Consider the following 16,253-nt stretch of genomic DNA (forward strand, 5'->3'; position numbering starts at 1 on the left):
TTGGTGTTGAACTCACAGCACTGGAGTCTTCCCTCTCAACGGGACAAGTGCCCGACCACTGGGGCTATGATTAAAGACCACCCCATGGCCCAGCCAGCGTGGCTCAGGGGTTGAGCATCGACCTATGAACCAGGAGGTCATAGTTCGATTCCCGGTCAGGGCACAGGCCCAGGTTGTGGACTTGATCCCCAGTGTGGGGCATGCAGGAGGCAGCCAATTGATGATTCTCTCTCATCATTGACTTCTCTCTCCCTCCCCCTTCCTCTCCGAAAGCAATAATAAAAAATAAACATAAAAGACCACCACATGCACCAAGTCCCAAGTGCCCATAAAACTTCATTACTCACAAGTCCTTACTTGCAAATGTGCCTGTTTGTTAAAGTACGTACACCTCCAACGTCAGCACCCGCAGTGGCGCTCCCGCAGCCCGTGCAGAGCTGTGTCATCCTGCAGGCAGGTGCCCCAGGGGTCAAAGGGCAACGGTCTGCTTCTCAGCTCTCTCACCCTAAACAGCGGCCTTCTCAGGCCATTTTCTGCATGGTCACTGCTTCGTGTTGGTAATTTCCTGTCAGGGATTTGGCTGCTTAAGGTGGCCTCCAGGTGCAGTGTGAAGTGCCTGCCGGTGTGTCTGACACAGAAGGCTGTGATGCGCTCCCTGACGTTGGCCAGAACATCGGGGAGCATGATCTCTGTGGAACAGGCTATTATGCAACCGCACGGCTGGGGGTCCAGCACTCACGTTGCATTTTATTATCATTGGCCTGCAGGACTGGCCCACAAGCTCATACAAGAATGCTCACGCAGCTTTATTCAGAATGAAGAAACAAACTGATCTATTTATACAATAAATACAAGGAAATGAGCTATTGTTACATAACAATATGCAAGAACCTCAAGACATTATGCTGAGTGCAAAAACTTTTACCCCAATGAATACATACCACGCAATCCTTTATCCTATGTAATAAAGAGGGAATATGCTAATTGACTCATTACTCCGTCACAAAGATGGCTGCACCCACAGCTGAGGCCAAGTTCCCATAAGGAGCCTTAACGAGCAATCAGCAGGGACCTGAGGCTACGCCCTCCCCCGCCCCCGTGGGGCTTGACAGGGGACCTCAGGCCACATCCCCAACCCGGCAGGGCTTGGGGACCTCAGGCCGAACCCCCTGCCCCAGTGCCAGGCCAGGGGACCCGAGGCCATGCCCCCCGCCCGGCAGGGCTTAACAGGGGATCTCCTTGTTTCCGGAGGACTTGTTTTTCCTCCGGGTGGCCAGGCCCCTGCGGGCCCAGGGTCACCCTGTCTAGGTGAGTATTACTCAGGGCTGTCACTGTTCCCTGGGCAATGCACCCAAGTGAGTGAAGTGAGAGTAGAAAGGAACTCTGGGAAAGAGGAAGGCAGGGAGTTCTGGAAACTTCCTCCAGGCATGGTCTTGGTCTTGTTTAAGCAGAGCTCGTGAATAGTTCCGGATGACCTGTAATCAGGATGAAAATTAGCTGCTCTGAGTGCAGAGAGAGAAGAATGAGGGACAAGTTCCCACTTCGCTGAAACAGGCTTGCCCACAGGGCCCCTCTGCCCGCTTCCTTCGCTCCTGTCCCTCTGTGCGCCACGTTCTGACCGTCCGCGGGGCCGGCGGCAGGACAGGAAGGGAGGGCCCGGGGCTGGCTGAGACCCCCTTGCTCGGGCCTGCTGATCTGTGCGGCCGGTCACAGCTGCAACGCCGTCTGCCTCCTAGGTGGCCTGGCAGCCTGGGCTGCGGGCGGGAGTGACGCCGCAGCTGCCACCCTTGTCGAGGCACCAGTTCCCACCTACTCCACTACCGCCGGGTCCGAGAGAACCCTGGGTCCTACTCAGCTGCAGCTCCCCTTCCCCAGAGGCTCTGCCCCCAGCTGTTCGGTTCCGGAGCCGCACGGAGTGGGCGCTGCGGCCTCTCCTGGGCCACAGAGGCCCTGCCCCAGGCCTGCCTGCCGCGGCCAGCACGTCCCAGACGCTGAGTCTCAACGCTTCTTCTCTTGGTGGCCTCGGGGAGAATTTCATTTTTAATAAGTTTCGGAACCAATTGAACGAATAAGAATGATTGGAAAGGGACGCCGTGTGTGTGTGTGTGTGTGTGTGTGTGTGTGTGTGTGTGTGTGTGTGCGCGCTTTCTCTTTTCTGACACCAAATACGTTGTTCCAACACCGATTCTCGGACGCCAACGGGACGCCCTACAATTGAATGCCATCTGACCCTCCGGAGTGAGCGCAGACCCGCAGGCCAAGGGCTCGGCTGCACAGAACGGCCCATTGCTGGCACCTTCGCAGTGGGGCCTGGGGCTCCCTGTCAAACTCGTTCCCACCGTCTAGCAAACTGAACTTGCTGGTAATCACCCAGGAACAGCCCGTGGAAGAGGTGGGCGGGGCTTCCTCCTGGGGCTGAGGCGGCTTTGCGGGGAGAAGCCCTCCATCGCCCGCCCTGCGCTGGTTCTACGTCTACATCAGCGGGGATTGTGGCAGGAGGACCAGCAAGGCTTTGGGGGGCTGAGCCGTCCACGCCATGTGCAAAGGGGGGGTCCTCCCCAGCGTCCCTGGGGTCATGGCCCAGCGTGCAGACCCGCTCCATCTCGGTCCAATGAGTCACAGGCCTTGCGGACGCCAGGAGCCCTCTAGAATCTAGATCTTTCCGATGCACATTAAGTTTGGGAAACTCTGGTTTCCAACACTTAATTAGCAGGAAAAGTGCCCCCTTTTTCCTAGAAGAAGGATGACTCGAATTTCAAAAGACCAGCTGATTAGATGCGAAGCCCAGATGGAGGGGAGGCAGGCGCTGCTTCCAGTCCTGCCACCAAAGACGATGCTTTCCGGGGAGGTGAGAGCTCGCCCTGCCCGGGCCCAGGGGCTTGGGAAACGGGGACCAGTGGCTGCCGGGAAATGTTAGACATCTGAAGCCAGATGTGCTGATAGAAGCAAAGCACGTTTCCTTCCGAATTTTTGGAGGACACACGGGTAGCAGACAGGACTCCGAATGGAGGCCAGCACAGGTAACTCAGTGTCAGCGTGGCCTGCTGTGTTTGTAAATGCGTTCATTAACGCGACATGTATTCATATTCCTTCAAGGCATCCATGTTTCCACACAAAGCAGTCCTCAAGCTTTGGTGTACATAGTCACTCAAGGAGCTCTTTAAGTGTATATTCCAGGCTTTTTCTCTAGAGAGCCATTTGTGGGGTCAGGGATTAGCCAGGATTTTAACCCCAGGTGACTGTGAAAGGTGCTAGAAGGGCTAACATTGAAAACACAAACAGCCCTGGCCGGTTTGGCTCAGTGGAGAGAGCGTCAGCCTGTGGACTGAAGGGTCCCAGGTTTGATTCTGGTCAAGGTCACAGGCCTGGATTCTGGGCTCGATCCCCAGTAGGGGGCGTGCAGGAGGCAGCCAGTCCATGATTCTCTCTCCTCATTGATGTTTCTCTCTCTCCCTCTCCCTTCCTCTCTGAAATCAATAAAGATATATAAAAAAAAAAATAAAAGGAAACCTGTGTTAGCTAGATTTTGGGACCCAGGTCCCTAGCCTTCAGCCTCAGTGGCCAGCCCTCCCTGCCCAGGACCAGCCCCAGGCTAAGACCTCCCCACGTGGGGCAGTTTCTTCCGCTGGTGCAGGGGCGGCTCGAAGACCTGTGGGTGCGAGTGTATTGGACGTCCTCCTTGGGGTCACACACAGGCCTCGGCCTCTGTGCACGCGGTCAGTGGCGGACACTGGTGGGGCCAAGCAGCGGGCTCTTCAGGAAACAGTGTCCACAGAGGGAAAGCCCAAGCCCACCTCCGTGCCGCCAACACGCCCTGTGGGCATTCGCACTGCGGGGGGGGGGGGGGGGGGAACTGGGGACAAGAGTCCAGGCGGCACTTGTCAGGAGGGCGTGTTGGTTCCCGCCTCCTGTCTAGACCCCACCCCTGGTCCCTCTCTTTACGCCCCACTCCCCACCCCAGGGGGTGCCTCTGATGGGCCCAGAAGGAGAAAGTGCCAGCCACCCCCAGCCCCTCCTCTTGCTGCCAGCCAGCCGCCCCGAAGCTGGCTGCCCTGCCTCAGTTACCCGGGGGGTCCTCCGCTGCTGGATGGGTGGAGAGGGCACTGCCACTCCTACCGCTTAGAGGGGCAGCCGGCCCTGTCCTCACGGGGGCAGCTGTGAGCTCCGAGCAGGTTCATCGGTGAGAAGGTACAGATTGGCTTTTCAGCTCCCGGACTTCTCTCTCTCTCTCTCTCTCTCTCTCTCTCTCTCTCTCTCTTCCCCCCTCCTTCCCTCCCTCCCTCCCTCCCTCCCTCTCCTCTCTCCCTTTCTCTCTCTCTCTCTCTTTCTCCCTCTCTCCCTCCTCTCTCTCTCTCCTTCCTTCTCTCTCTCTCTCTCTCTCTCTCTCTCTCTCCCTTTCTCTCTCCTCTCCCTCCCTTCCTCTCTCTCCCTCCCCCTCTTTCTCCCTCTCTCCTCTATCCATTCCTCTCTCTCTCTCTCTCTCTCTCTCTTCTCTCCCTCTCTTTCTCCTCCCCCTTCTCTCTCATTGCTTTCTCACCCAACAGAGGAAAAAGGGGGCATTACTTACCAAACCTTAATATTCTTCTCTCTCCTCCAGTTCCATCACTATCTAATCCCCGGCACCTGGTCCTATGACATCCTGCATTTAAACAGTTCCCGTGAGCTCTCTGAGCAGCAGGGCTTTCCTGGAGCTCTTTAGGGAGCAATGCCGGAGGAACATGTGTTTTCCAGGGGCTCCACACTTCGGCCGGTCCAGCTAGCCTATCTAATAAAGAGGGAATATGCTAATTGACCATCACTCCATCACAAAGATGGCTGCACCCACAGCTGAGGCCAAGTTCCCATAAGGAGCCTTAATGAGCAATCAGCAGGGACCTGAGGCTACGCCCTCCCCCCGCCCCCGTGGGGCTTGACAGGGGACCTCAGGCCGCATCCCCCACCCGGCAGGGCTTGACAGGGGACCTGAGGCCACGCCCCACCACCCAACGGGGCTTGATGGGGGACCTCAAGGTGCGATTCCCGTCCTGGTGCTGGGCTAGGGGACCTCAGGCCACGCCCCCCACCAGGTGGGGATTGACAGGGGACTTCAGGCCACGCCCCCCACCCCAGCACTGGGCCAGGGGACCTGAGGCTGCGCCCCCTTGCCTGGCAGGGCTTGACAGGGGACCTCAGGCCATGCTCCCCACCTAGTGGGGATTGACAGAGGACCTCAGGCCGTGTCCCCCACCCGGCAGGGCTTGACAGGGGACCTCAAGGTACACCCCCCATCCTGGCACTGGGCCAGGGGACCTGAGGCTACGTCCCCCTCCTGGTGGGGCTTGACAAGGGTGGAACTGGCCAGGTCTGGATCTAGCCCAATGGGGGCAGGGGCCGGCCGGGTCTGGGTCTCACGTGATTTTGAGGCACATGTGGGTGGGCGGGGACTTGACTCTGGGTCCCGTGGTGTGCCCCAGACTCTGACAGGAGGAAGGTTTTCATATACATTTTACTAATTTTCTTTCATCTCTGACACTTCTATTATAGAGAAAGGGCAAATAGCAATATTAAATTATTCCCTCTAATTAATCCCCTTTTAATGTGCACGAATTTCATGCACTGGGCCACTAGTTAACAGATATTTCCTTATCCTGCTTAAACTTTGCTCCTCCAGCACCCCAGGCACTCGCCTTCCTATCTTGACCTTTCTTCTTCCTGCTTAAAGCCAGAATCTGCCACCCATCCTCCAGGGCCAGGCCCCATCCGCTCTACTGCGCCCCCCACCCTCCCCCCAGGACAGCAGGGCCGGGAATGGCACCCCATGCGGCGCTCCAGGCTGTCATCACGTTTTGTCATCAGTGGTCGTCATGAGGAGCAGCTGAGCTGGCAGGGCAAGGTGCTGATTCAAGATGTAAACATAATGAAATAATGCGGTTTGATTCCATACCCTCCCCAGGGAGCGCACACGCAGGAAGATGGTCACCCTGAGTCTGCTTTGGCATCTGTGGGCATCTCACTCGAACAATTTAAAGGCGGCTTTCCTGCAACCGTGGACACAAATGTGGGTGGAAACATGCAGGGAGCAGAAAAAGCTCCCCTGGAAGTTCAAGCGGCACTAAGGTTATTTTAACTGGTTTCACCTCCGCCTTGTCTGCTTCATCAACCTGCATAAGGCAAGACCGCCCTCTGCTGCCCGGAATTAGAATAACCGCCAATTTTTCAATGAGCAGATAGGCACACACCCCCTTCACATAGAGTTCTCAATGCTTCCCTCTTACACATAATCTCTGACAGTCAGGCCTGCTTACAATACAGAAACCGAAACATAAAGAAGGGGACTTGAAAGCAAAGATAATACGGAGTGCTAAAGAAGACTCCAATGTCATTTAAAGACGTACCTGAGGTAAGAGAAATTGAATCCAAGGGACAAGAATAGAATGTTTTGAGGGGATAAAAAGATGGCGACCGGCAGGAAGGTAGGGAGAGAGAGAGTGTGAGTGAGGAACCCATAGAGGAGAGTGTAGATGTGTGTGGTGTGTGTGTGTGTATGAGATAGGGTCAGTTAGATTCTGCAGGTCTTCCAAGGGGCTCCCGAACAGGGCAGCCCTAGACGGCGGAGCCCCGCGCACAAAGGGGACACTTCTCGGTGGCTGGTGCGGACGCAGAGACCACGCCATCTTGGGAAACAGAGCTGCCCGAGACTCGGATCCTGGCTTCTGACACAAACCAGGACCCTGCAGCCACTGGGGACAGAGAACTGCTATCACAGCTTCAGACAAACAAACAAGAATCCAGACTTCCCGGCAGATTTCCGTGAGTCAAAGAGCCTATCCCCCTCCTCGCAGGCACTGATAGCGCCATAGTAACTGATAGACGCGCCCCTCCCCCAAGCTGCTGAGCGCCCACAGGCGTGCGGAAAGCGCCATAGTAACTGATAGACGCGCCCCTCGCCCAAGCTGCTCACAGGCGCGCGCACAGACAGCGTCATAGTAACTGATAGACCCGCCCCTGGCCCAAGCTGCCGAGCTTTGCGCAGGGACGCGCTCCCTCTTAGGGAATTTGGCGCGCGCTCGCGCACGGGACAGAAGCAGCTCCCCATCGGGGAAATCTGTCAGTGCGCACAGAGGGCTCCCCTTCGGGGAATTTGGGGGAATTTGGCTCGCGGGGCACAGCTCCCCCTTCGGAGATTCTTAAAAGCGTGCACAGAGGGGCTTCCCTTTGGGGAATTTGGCGCGCAGGACGGACTCCGCCCCCCTTCTGGGACTTTGGGAGAGTGCACTGAGCCGGCTCACCTTCAGGTTTTTAAGAATGTGCGCTCTAGCCGGTTTGGCTCAGTAGAGAGAGCACACACAGGACGCAGCCCCACTTCAGGGAATTTGGCACGCCGGACACAGCTGCCTGGGATCCCTGACTCACAGCGCATTCACACTAAGAGCCAGCGACCCCAATTGTTGGTGCGTGCACACACAGGGACCCTGATTCTCAACGAGAAACCGCACAAGGCAACAGAGACTTTGACACTCGAGTCTTGGTGCAGACACAGGGAAACTCTGACTCCTGGCACATGCTAAGGATCTCATTCTCGGCACATACCAACAGTGTGGTGCAGACAGGGCCCCTGATTCTAAATGTGCACACGAGACCACACGGAACACTGGGGACACTGATCCTGGGCAAGTTTGGTTCCCACCAACCAAAGACAGTCACACGTCCTAGTGTCAGAGCACTTCAGTGAAACTAGGGTGGAGCGAAGTCCCCACAGCACACGACCCAGGTCCACGCAAACAGAAGCTTGAGCTTTCTGGTAATAGCCAGAATGGGGAAACGAAATAACTCACAGAGGAAAGAAAATGTGGAGTCGCCAAGAAAGGAAATTAGTGAAAATGAAGCTTGCAACATGACCGAAAAGGAGTTCAGAGTAATGGTCATGGAATTTATACATCGGATGGATGAGAAAATCAACAACTTATGCAAGAATCAGGAAGAAATGAAAAGTGATATAGCTACAATCAAAAACACCATGGAAAGTTTCAACAGTAGATTACAAGAAGCAGAGGACCGAATTAGTGAGTTAGAAGATCAGGTACAGAAACAAGCTCAAGCTGAACAGCAATTGAAGAAAAAAATTAAAAAGCAGGAGGAAAGCCTAAGGGAGCTTCGGGACAACATGAAACGAAGTAACATGCGTATAATAGGGCTGCCAGAAGGACAAGAAGAGCAGCAGGGATTAGAAAATCTATTTGAAGAAATAATGACAGAAAACTTCCCGGATATGGGAAAGATAAAAGTTACGCAAGTAAAGAGAGTCCCAAGCAGGATCAACCCCAAAAGACCCACACCAAGACATGTCATAATTTCAATGGCAAACATAAATGATAAAGAGAGAATCCTAAAGGCGGCAAGAGAGAGACAGAGAGTTACCTACAAAGGAACACCCATCAGATTGTCAAATGATTACTCATCAGAAACACAACAAGCTAGAAGTGAATGGAAGGAGGTATACAAAGTGTTGCAAAGCAAAGGACTGAATCCAAGAATACTATATCCAGCAAGACTATCAATCAAAATTGAAGGGGAAATCAGGAGCTTTGCAGACAAAAAAAGCCTCAGGGAGTTTATCACCACCAAACCAGCAATGCAAGAATTGCTAAAGGGAATACTGTAAAAAGAAGAAATAAACAGGTAAGAAGGAATACAGACACAAAAATAGATATGACTGCAAACAAATACCTTTCAGTAATAACTTTAAATGTAAACGGACTAAATGCTCCAATCAAAAGACATCGAGTAGCTGAATGGATAAAAAAACACGACCCATATATATGCTGTCTACAAGAGACCCACCTCAGAACAAGAGACTCACACAGATTGAAAGTGAAGGGATGGAAAAATATCTTTCAGGCAAATGGAAATGAAAAAAAAGCTGGGGTAGCAATACTTATATCTGACAAAATAGACCTCAAAGTAAATGCCATAACAAGAGATAAGGAAGGCCACTTCATAATACTAAAGGGAGAAATCCAACAAGAAGAAATAATTCTGGTAAACATATACGCTCCCAATATAGGAGCACCCAAATACATAAAAAAACTCCTGGAGGATATCAAGGGAGAGATTAATAGCAACACAATCATAGTAGGAGACTTTAATACCCCACTATCACCACTGGACAAATCCTCTAAACAAAAAATCAGCAAAGAAACAGCAATCCTAAATGACTCACTAGACCAGATGGAATTAATTGACATCTTCAGAACATTTCACCCCAAAGCCACAGAATATACATTCTTCTCAAGTGCACATGGGTCATTTTCAAAGATAGACCATATTCTGGGTCACAGGCAAAGTCTCTTCAAATTCAAGAAGATAGAAATTATATCAAGCATCTTCTCAGATCACAGTGGCATAAAACTGGAAATCAACTACAATAAAAACAATCCAAAGAAATCAAACACATGGAGACTAAACAGCATGCTATTAAACAAGGACTGGGTCACCAGAGAGATCAAGGAAGAAATAAAAAACATCATGGCAACAAATGACAATGAAAACACAACAATCCAAAATCTATGGGACACAGCGAAAGCAGTCTTGAGAGGGAAGTTCATAGCTCTACAGGCCTATTGCAAAAAACAAGAAACAATGGTAATAAATTACTTAACCCTACAACTCAAAGAGCTAGAAAAAGAGCAGCAAGAAAAGCCCAGTGTAACCAGAAGGAAGGAAATAACAAAGATCAGAGCGGAGATAAATGACATAGAGACCAAAGAAACAATACATAAGATCAACAAAACCAAGAGCTGGTTCTTTGAAAGGATAAACAAGATTGATGGACCTCTAGCCAGGCTCACCAAGAAGCAAAGAGAGAGGACCCAAATAAACAAAATCAGAAATGAAAGAGGTGAAATAACAACAGACCCCGCTGAGATACAAAGGATTGTTACAAAATACTACGAACAACTCTATTCCAACAAACTGGACAATCTGGAGGAAATGGACATATTCCTAGAAAAATATAACCTTCCAAAAATCAATCAAGAAGAATCTAAACAGCTCAATAGGCCAATAACTATGGACGAAATTGAAGCAGTCATCAAAAAGCTTCCAGCAAACAAAAGCCCGGGGCCAGATGGCTTCACAGGAGAGTTTTACCAAACATTCAAGGAAGAACTAAAACCTATCCTCCTCAGACTATTCCAAAAAATTCAAGTGGAAGGAACACTTCCAAGCTCCTTCTATGAAGCCAGCATCACCCTAATACCAAAACCAGATAAAGACAACACAATGAAAGAGAATTACAGACCAATATCCCTCATGAACATAGATGCCAAAATCCTCAACAAAATTCTAGCAAATCGGCTCCAGCAGTACATCAGAAAGATCATACACCATGACCAAGTAGGATTTATCCCAGGAATGCAAGGATGGTACAATATCCGCAAATCAATAAACGTGATACATCACATAAACAAATTGAAAGATAAAAATCACATAGTCATATCAATTGATGCAGAAAAAGCATTTGACAAAATCCAACACCCTTTCTTGATAAAAGCTCTCAACAAGGTGGGAATAGATGGCTCATACCTCAACATAATAAAAGCTATATATGATAAACCCACAGCAAACATCATACTCAATGGACAAAAACTAAAGACATTTCCCCTAAGAACAGGAACAAGACAGGGATCCCCACTCTCACCACTCCTGTTTGACATAGTACTGGAAGTATTAGCCATTGCAATTAGACAAGAAGAAGAAATAAAAGGCATCCAGATTGGAAAAGAACAAGTAAAGCTGTCTTTATTTGCAGACGACATGATATTGTACATAAAAAATCCGAAAGACTCCGTCAAAAAACTCATAGACTTAATAAATGAATTCGGCAATGTAGCAGGATACAAAATTAACGCCAAGAAATCTATGGCCTTTCTATACACCAATAGTGAACTTACAGACAGAGAGACTAAAAAGGCAATCCCATTTACCATCGCACCAAAAAAATTAAGATACCTAGGAATAAACTTAACTAAGGAGGTAAAAGACCTATACACGGAAAACTACAGGACACTGAAAAAAGAGATAGAGGAAGACGTAAACAGATGGAAGAACATACCATGTTCATGGATTGGTAGAATCAACATCATTAAAATGTCCATACTACCCAAAGCAATCTATAGATTCAATGCACTCCCCATTAAAATACCAACGGCATATTTCACAGACCTTGAAAGAACTCTCCAAAAATTCATCTGGAATAAAAAAAGACCCCGAATAGCCACAGCAATCCTGAGAAAGAAGAATAAAGTAGGAGGGATCTCAATACCAGATTTCAAGCTGTATTACAAAGCCACTGTTCTCAAAACAGCCTGGTACTGGCACAAGAACAGACATATAGATCAATGGAACAGAATAGAGAATCCAGATATTGACCCAAACCACTATGCTCAATTAATATTTGACAAAGGAGGCATGAACATACAATGGAATAAAGACAGTCTCTTCAATAAATGGTGTTGGGAAAATTGGACAGATACATGCAAAAAAATGAAGCTTGATCACCAACTTACGCCATACACAAAAATAAACTCAAAATGGATACAGGACTTAAACATAAGACGGGAAACCATAAAAATACTAGAGCAATCCACAGGCAGCAAAATGTCAGACATATGCCAAAAGAAATTCTTCACTGACACTGCCCCTAGGGCAATGGAAGCTAAAGAGAAAATTAACAAATGGGACTACATCAAAATAAAAAGCTTTTTCACAGCAAAAGAAACCATCAACAAAACAACAAGAAGGCCCACTGCATGGGAGAACATATTTGCAAATGGCATCACTGATAAAGGTTTAATCTCCAACATCTACAGGCAGCTTATACAACTTAATAAAAGGAAGATAAATGATCCAATAAAAAAATGGGCAACAGACCTAAATAGAATCTTTTCAAAAGAAGACAGAAGGAAGGCCAAGAGACACATGAAAACATGCTCAACGTCACTAATTATCCGAGAGATGCAAATCAAAACAACAATGCGGTACCATCTCACACCTGTCAGAATGGCTATCATCAACAAATCAACAAACGACAAGTGTTGGCGAGGATGCGGAGAAAAAGGAACCCTCGTGCACTGCTGGTGGGATTGCAGACTGGTGCAGCCACTGTGGAGAACAGTATGGAGTTTCCTCAAAAAACTGAAAATGGAACTCCCATTTGACCCAGTAATCCCACTCCTGGGAATATATCCGAAGAAACTAGAAACACCAATTAGAAAGGATATATGCACCCCTATGTTCATAGCAGCGCAATTCACCATAGCTAAGATTTGGAAACAGCCTAGGTGCCCGTCAGCAGATGACTGGATCAGAAAACTGTGGTACATCTACACAATGGAATACTATGCTGCCATAAAAAAGAAGGAATTCTCATCATTTGCAGCAACCTGGGAGGAATTGGAGAACATTATGTTAAGTGAAATAAGTCAGTCAATGAAAGAAAAATACCACATGATCTCACTCATTTATGGATAATAAAGAACATTATAAACTTGAACAAAAAGATAGATACAGAGACAGTAAAGCATCAAACAGACTGTCAAATTACAAGGGGAAGGTTAGGGAGAGGTGGGGGAGATAAGAGATCAATCAAAGGACTTGTATGCATGCATATAAGCATAACCAATGGATGCAAAACTCTGGGGGGTGGGGGCATATATGGGAGTGGGGTGTGGGGAGGGCAATGGTAAGATATGTACACATATAATACCTTAATAAAAAAATTGGAAAAAAAAAAAAAAAAAAGAATAGAATGTTTTAATATAGGGAATAACTAGAAGCCCAGTGCACGAAATTTGTGCATGGGGTGGTGTGTCCCTCAGCCCAGCATGCACCCTCTCCAATCTGGGACCCCTCGAGGAATGTCTGACTGTCCGTAGGATCGGGCCTAAATGGGCAGTTGTACATCCCTCTCACAATCCAGGACTGCTGGCTCCCAACTGCTCACCTGCCTGCCTTCCTGATTGCCCCTAACTGCTTCTGCCTGCCAGCCTGATCACCTCCTAACCACTCCCCTGGTCACCCCTAACTACCCTCTTCTGCTGGCCTGGTCTCCCCCAACTGCCCTCCTCTGCAGGCCTGGTCCCCCCCAACTGCCCTCCTCTGCCTACCCGGTCACCCCCAACTGCCCTCCCCTGCAGGCTTGCTCACCCCTAACTGCCCTGTCCTGCAGGCGTGGTCCCCCCAAACTGCCCTCCCCTGCAGGCCTGGTCCCCCCCCAACTTCTCTCCCCTGCACACCTGGGTCTCCCCCAACTGCCCTCCCCTGCTGGCCTGATCACCCACAACTGCCCTCCCTTGCAAGCCTGGTCCCTCCCAACTGCCCTCCCCTGCTGTCTATCTTGTAGTGGCCATCTTGTGTCCACATGGAGGCAGCCATCTTTGACCACATGGGGCAGCCATCTTGTGTTGGAGTGACAGTCAATTTGCATATTACTCTTTTATTAGATAGGATATAAGAAAGAGACAACTTGAAGGCTAAGAAATAAAAAGCTTAAATAAACACACACATGAATGTTTGAGAAGAAAACATTTGAAATATCTCCTCTAAGTGGAATACCAAAAACAACACAAAACATTTCTCAGAACCGAGGACCTGAATGTCCCGAATGAAAAGGCTGCTCCCCATGATGGAGGCAAAACACCTACGGACATCAGGAAATTTCAGAATAAGGCTGCAGAAAAGGGATCTAAACCTTTGGGAGGAAGAAAAAATGACAGGTGAGACACCAAGGACGGGGATAAGAATGGGTTCCTGCCCTGGCCAGTTTGGGGCAGTGGATAGAGCATTGGCCTGCAGACTGAAGGGCCCCAGGTTCGCTTCCAGTCAAGGGCACATGCCTCGTTTGCAGGCTTGATCCTGGCCCTGGTTGGGCACATGCAGGAGACAACCAACCAATCAATGTTCCTCTCCGTGTCTCTCGCCCTCCTCTCCACTCTCTCCAAAATCAATGGGAAAATATCCTCGGATGAGGATTAACAAAAAAACAAAAAACAAAAAATGAACAGATTCCTCATGGAAACACTAAAAGGCAGAGGAAAATGGGAGCAATGTCTTCCAAATTCTGAGAAAAAAAATGTTTCAACCAACAATTCGATACCTTGCAACTGTGTTTGAAAGGCAACTGGAAGTAGTTCACCAACATGAAACAGTGAACGAAGAAAAAGAAGTGGGGTCCAGGACAGAGAAGGAAGCAGGGAGGGAGGTGGAGGTTAATGGGGAGCACTGCCTCGGGGCAGGAGATAGACCGTTCCAGAAGGGATTTGTCTTAGAAGGTACTAGTAATTGCAACTAGAGAACTGTCTGCCAGGTGTGACTTCTGGATGGTGATTATGTGAGGGATGGAGGTGCTCACAAACCTTCAAACCACCACACTGTACCCCTTAAACTTACAGAGACTGCCTGTCAATAGGATCCAAATAAAGCCAGGGAGGGGAAGATTTGACTTTTGGAAGAACTGTAATGCAAGGTATAAAAGAGTATTCAAGTCAGATATTCAAACAAGTTATTTTTTATTGTGATGAAAAACATATAACATACAATTTCCCACTTTTTTTCATAGTTCACATTCGATATTATTCTGCATTAGTTCCAGGTGCACACCATAGACATACACTTCACAGAGTGGTCCCCTGACATTTCAAGTACCCTCCTTTCCCCTGGCCGGTGCATAGCCATTACAATATTTGTTAAAAGGGATAATTTTTAAGTCTAAAAAGTACTAGGAGAAATCATAGGTTACTACTTACCAGTAACTGAGGGCCTGTTCACGGACACAGTGACAAGGACACTGGGATGGATCTAACTAACAGAAAGCGGAGAGACCAGAAGCACGGAGGGGCAATGAGGGTGTGACTGACACCCTCCTCTGCTGGGTCAATGCAGCGGCTCCGACAGTGAGGAGTCAAGAACCAGAGCAGAGGCACATATCAGCATGGCATGAGGCACACGCCAGCATGGCATGAGGCATACGCCGGCATGGCTCCAGGCACATGCCAGCATGGCATGAGGCACACACCAGCATAGCTCCAGGCACACACCTGCATGGCGCGAGGCACACGCCAGCATGTCATGAGGCACACGCCAGCATGTCATGAGGCACACACCAGCATGGCTCCAGGCACACGCCGGCATGGCTCCGGGCACACGCCAGCATGGTATGAGGCACACACCAGCATGGCATGAGGCACGCGCCAGCATGGCATGAGGCACGCGCCAGCATGGCCTGGGGATGGTACCCAGAGGGTCACCAGGACAAGAGGCTGCTCTTCTTGTGAGCCTTTTATTACTATTTGATTTTTTTAAGGCAGGAGAGGAGAGAAAAGGCAAGTCAGAGTGGAAATGAGCCTTCTCCCCAAGGTGTGCTCCTCAGCATCTACTCGGAGCTTGTTGGGTGCAGAATCTTGAGACCCAGCCCAGACCTGCAGAACGAGGGTCTGCGTTTTCCACCTCTACGCCCAGTGGACTTGGAAGCGCTGGCCCAGCAGTCCCGGTGCCCGGGCCGGTGCCCATCGCCGTAGTAAAGGTGAGGAAGGGAAGCAAGGGGTCACTGGGCACATGGTGACCGGGGTTTCAGGTGTGACCTCAGGTCACTGTTCCGGGTCCCTCACCCTGTCACTCGCCTTTACTGCTTAACCTACTCCTCCATCCTCCTGACCTGTTCCGTACATTTTGGTACCAACGTTGTGTGGGGCACCTATTTCTGACTTCACAAATCTGTCTTTACAGAATTTATCACACGGTGGTTGCAACTTTTTGTCACTGTTCTCCAATCGTTCTTGTGTATCTGATTGCCAAGCTGACTCTCAACAGACTAGACGCTCCTAGAGGCTGAGCAGCTGGTCTTTCCGTTGTGTCGTGTACCTGAACAGAACAGGTGGGTAAGTCAGTGACTAGGACAGCCTCTGCCTCCAGAAAAGGGACGAAAAAGCAAGCCAAACAGGCCAGAGAAGAGAGCTTTGATGGGACAAGCCCGCCTGCAGATCGTAAGAGCCCTGACGGGCGGTTCCCTGAGGTTCCCGGGAAGAAGGACTAGGCAAAGGGCCAGCTACAGAGAGGATTCTTCCGCTCGCGGTTCTGCCGACCTATGTCTTCAATGACTTTGGTATCTTTAAAGTTCTGAAAGATCTATAAAGCTTCTGCAGTGATCGCATGTACACCGTTAATACACTGTGTAAGCCATTCATTGCTCTTAGTATAAAATAGGTAAGAAAAATCTA

The sequence above is a fragment of the Cnephaeus nilssonii genome (assembly GCF_951640355.1).
Source record: "Cnephaeus nilssonii genome assembly, chromosome: 2".
Classification (NCBI taxonomy): domain Eukaryota; kingdom Metazoa; phylum Chordata; class Mammalia; order Chiroptera; family Vespertilionidae; genus Cnephaeus; species Cnephaeus nilssonii.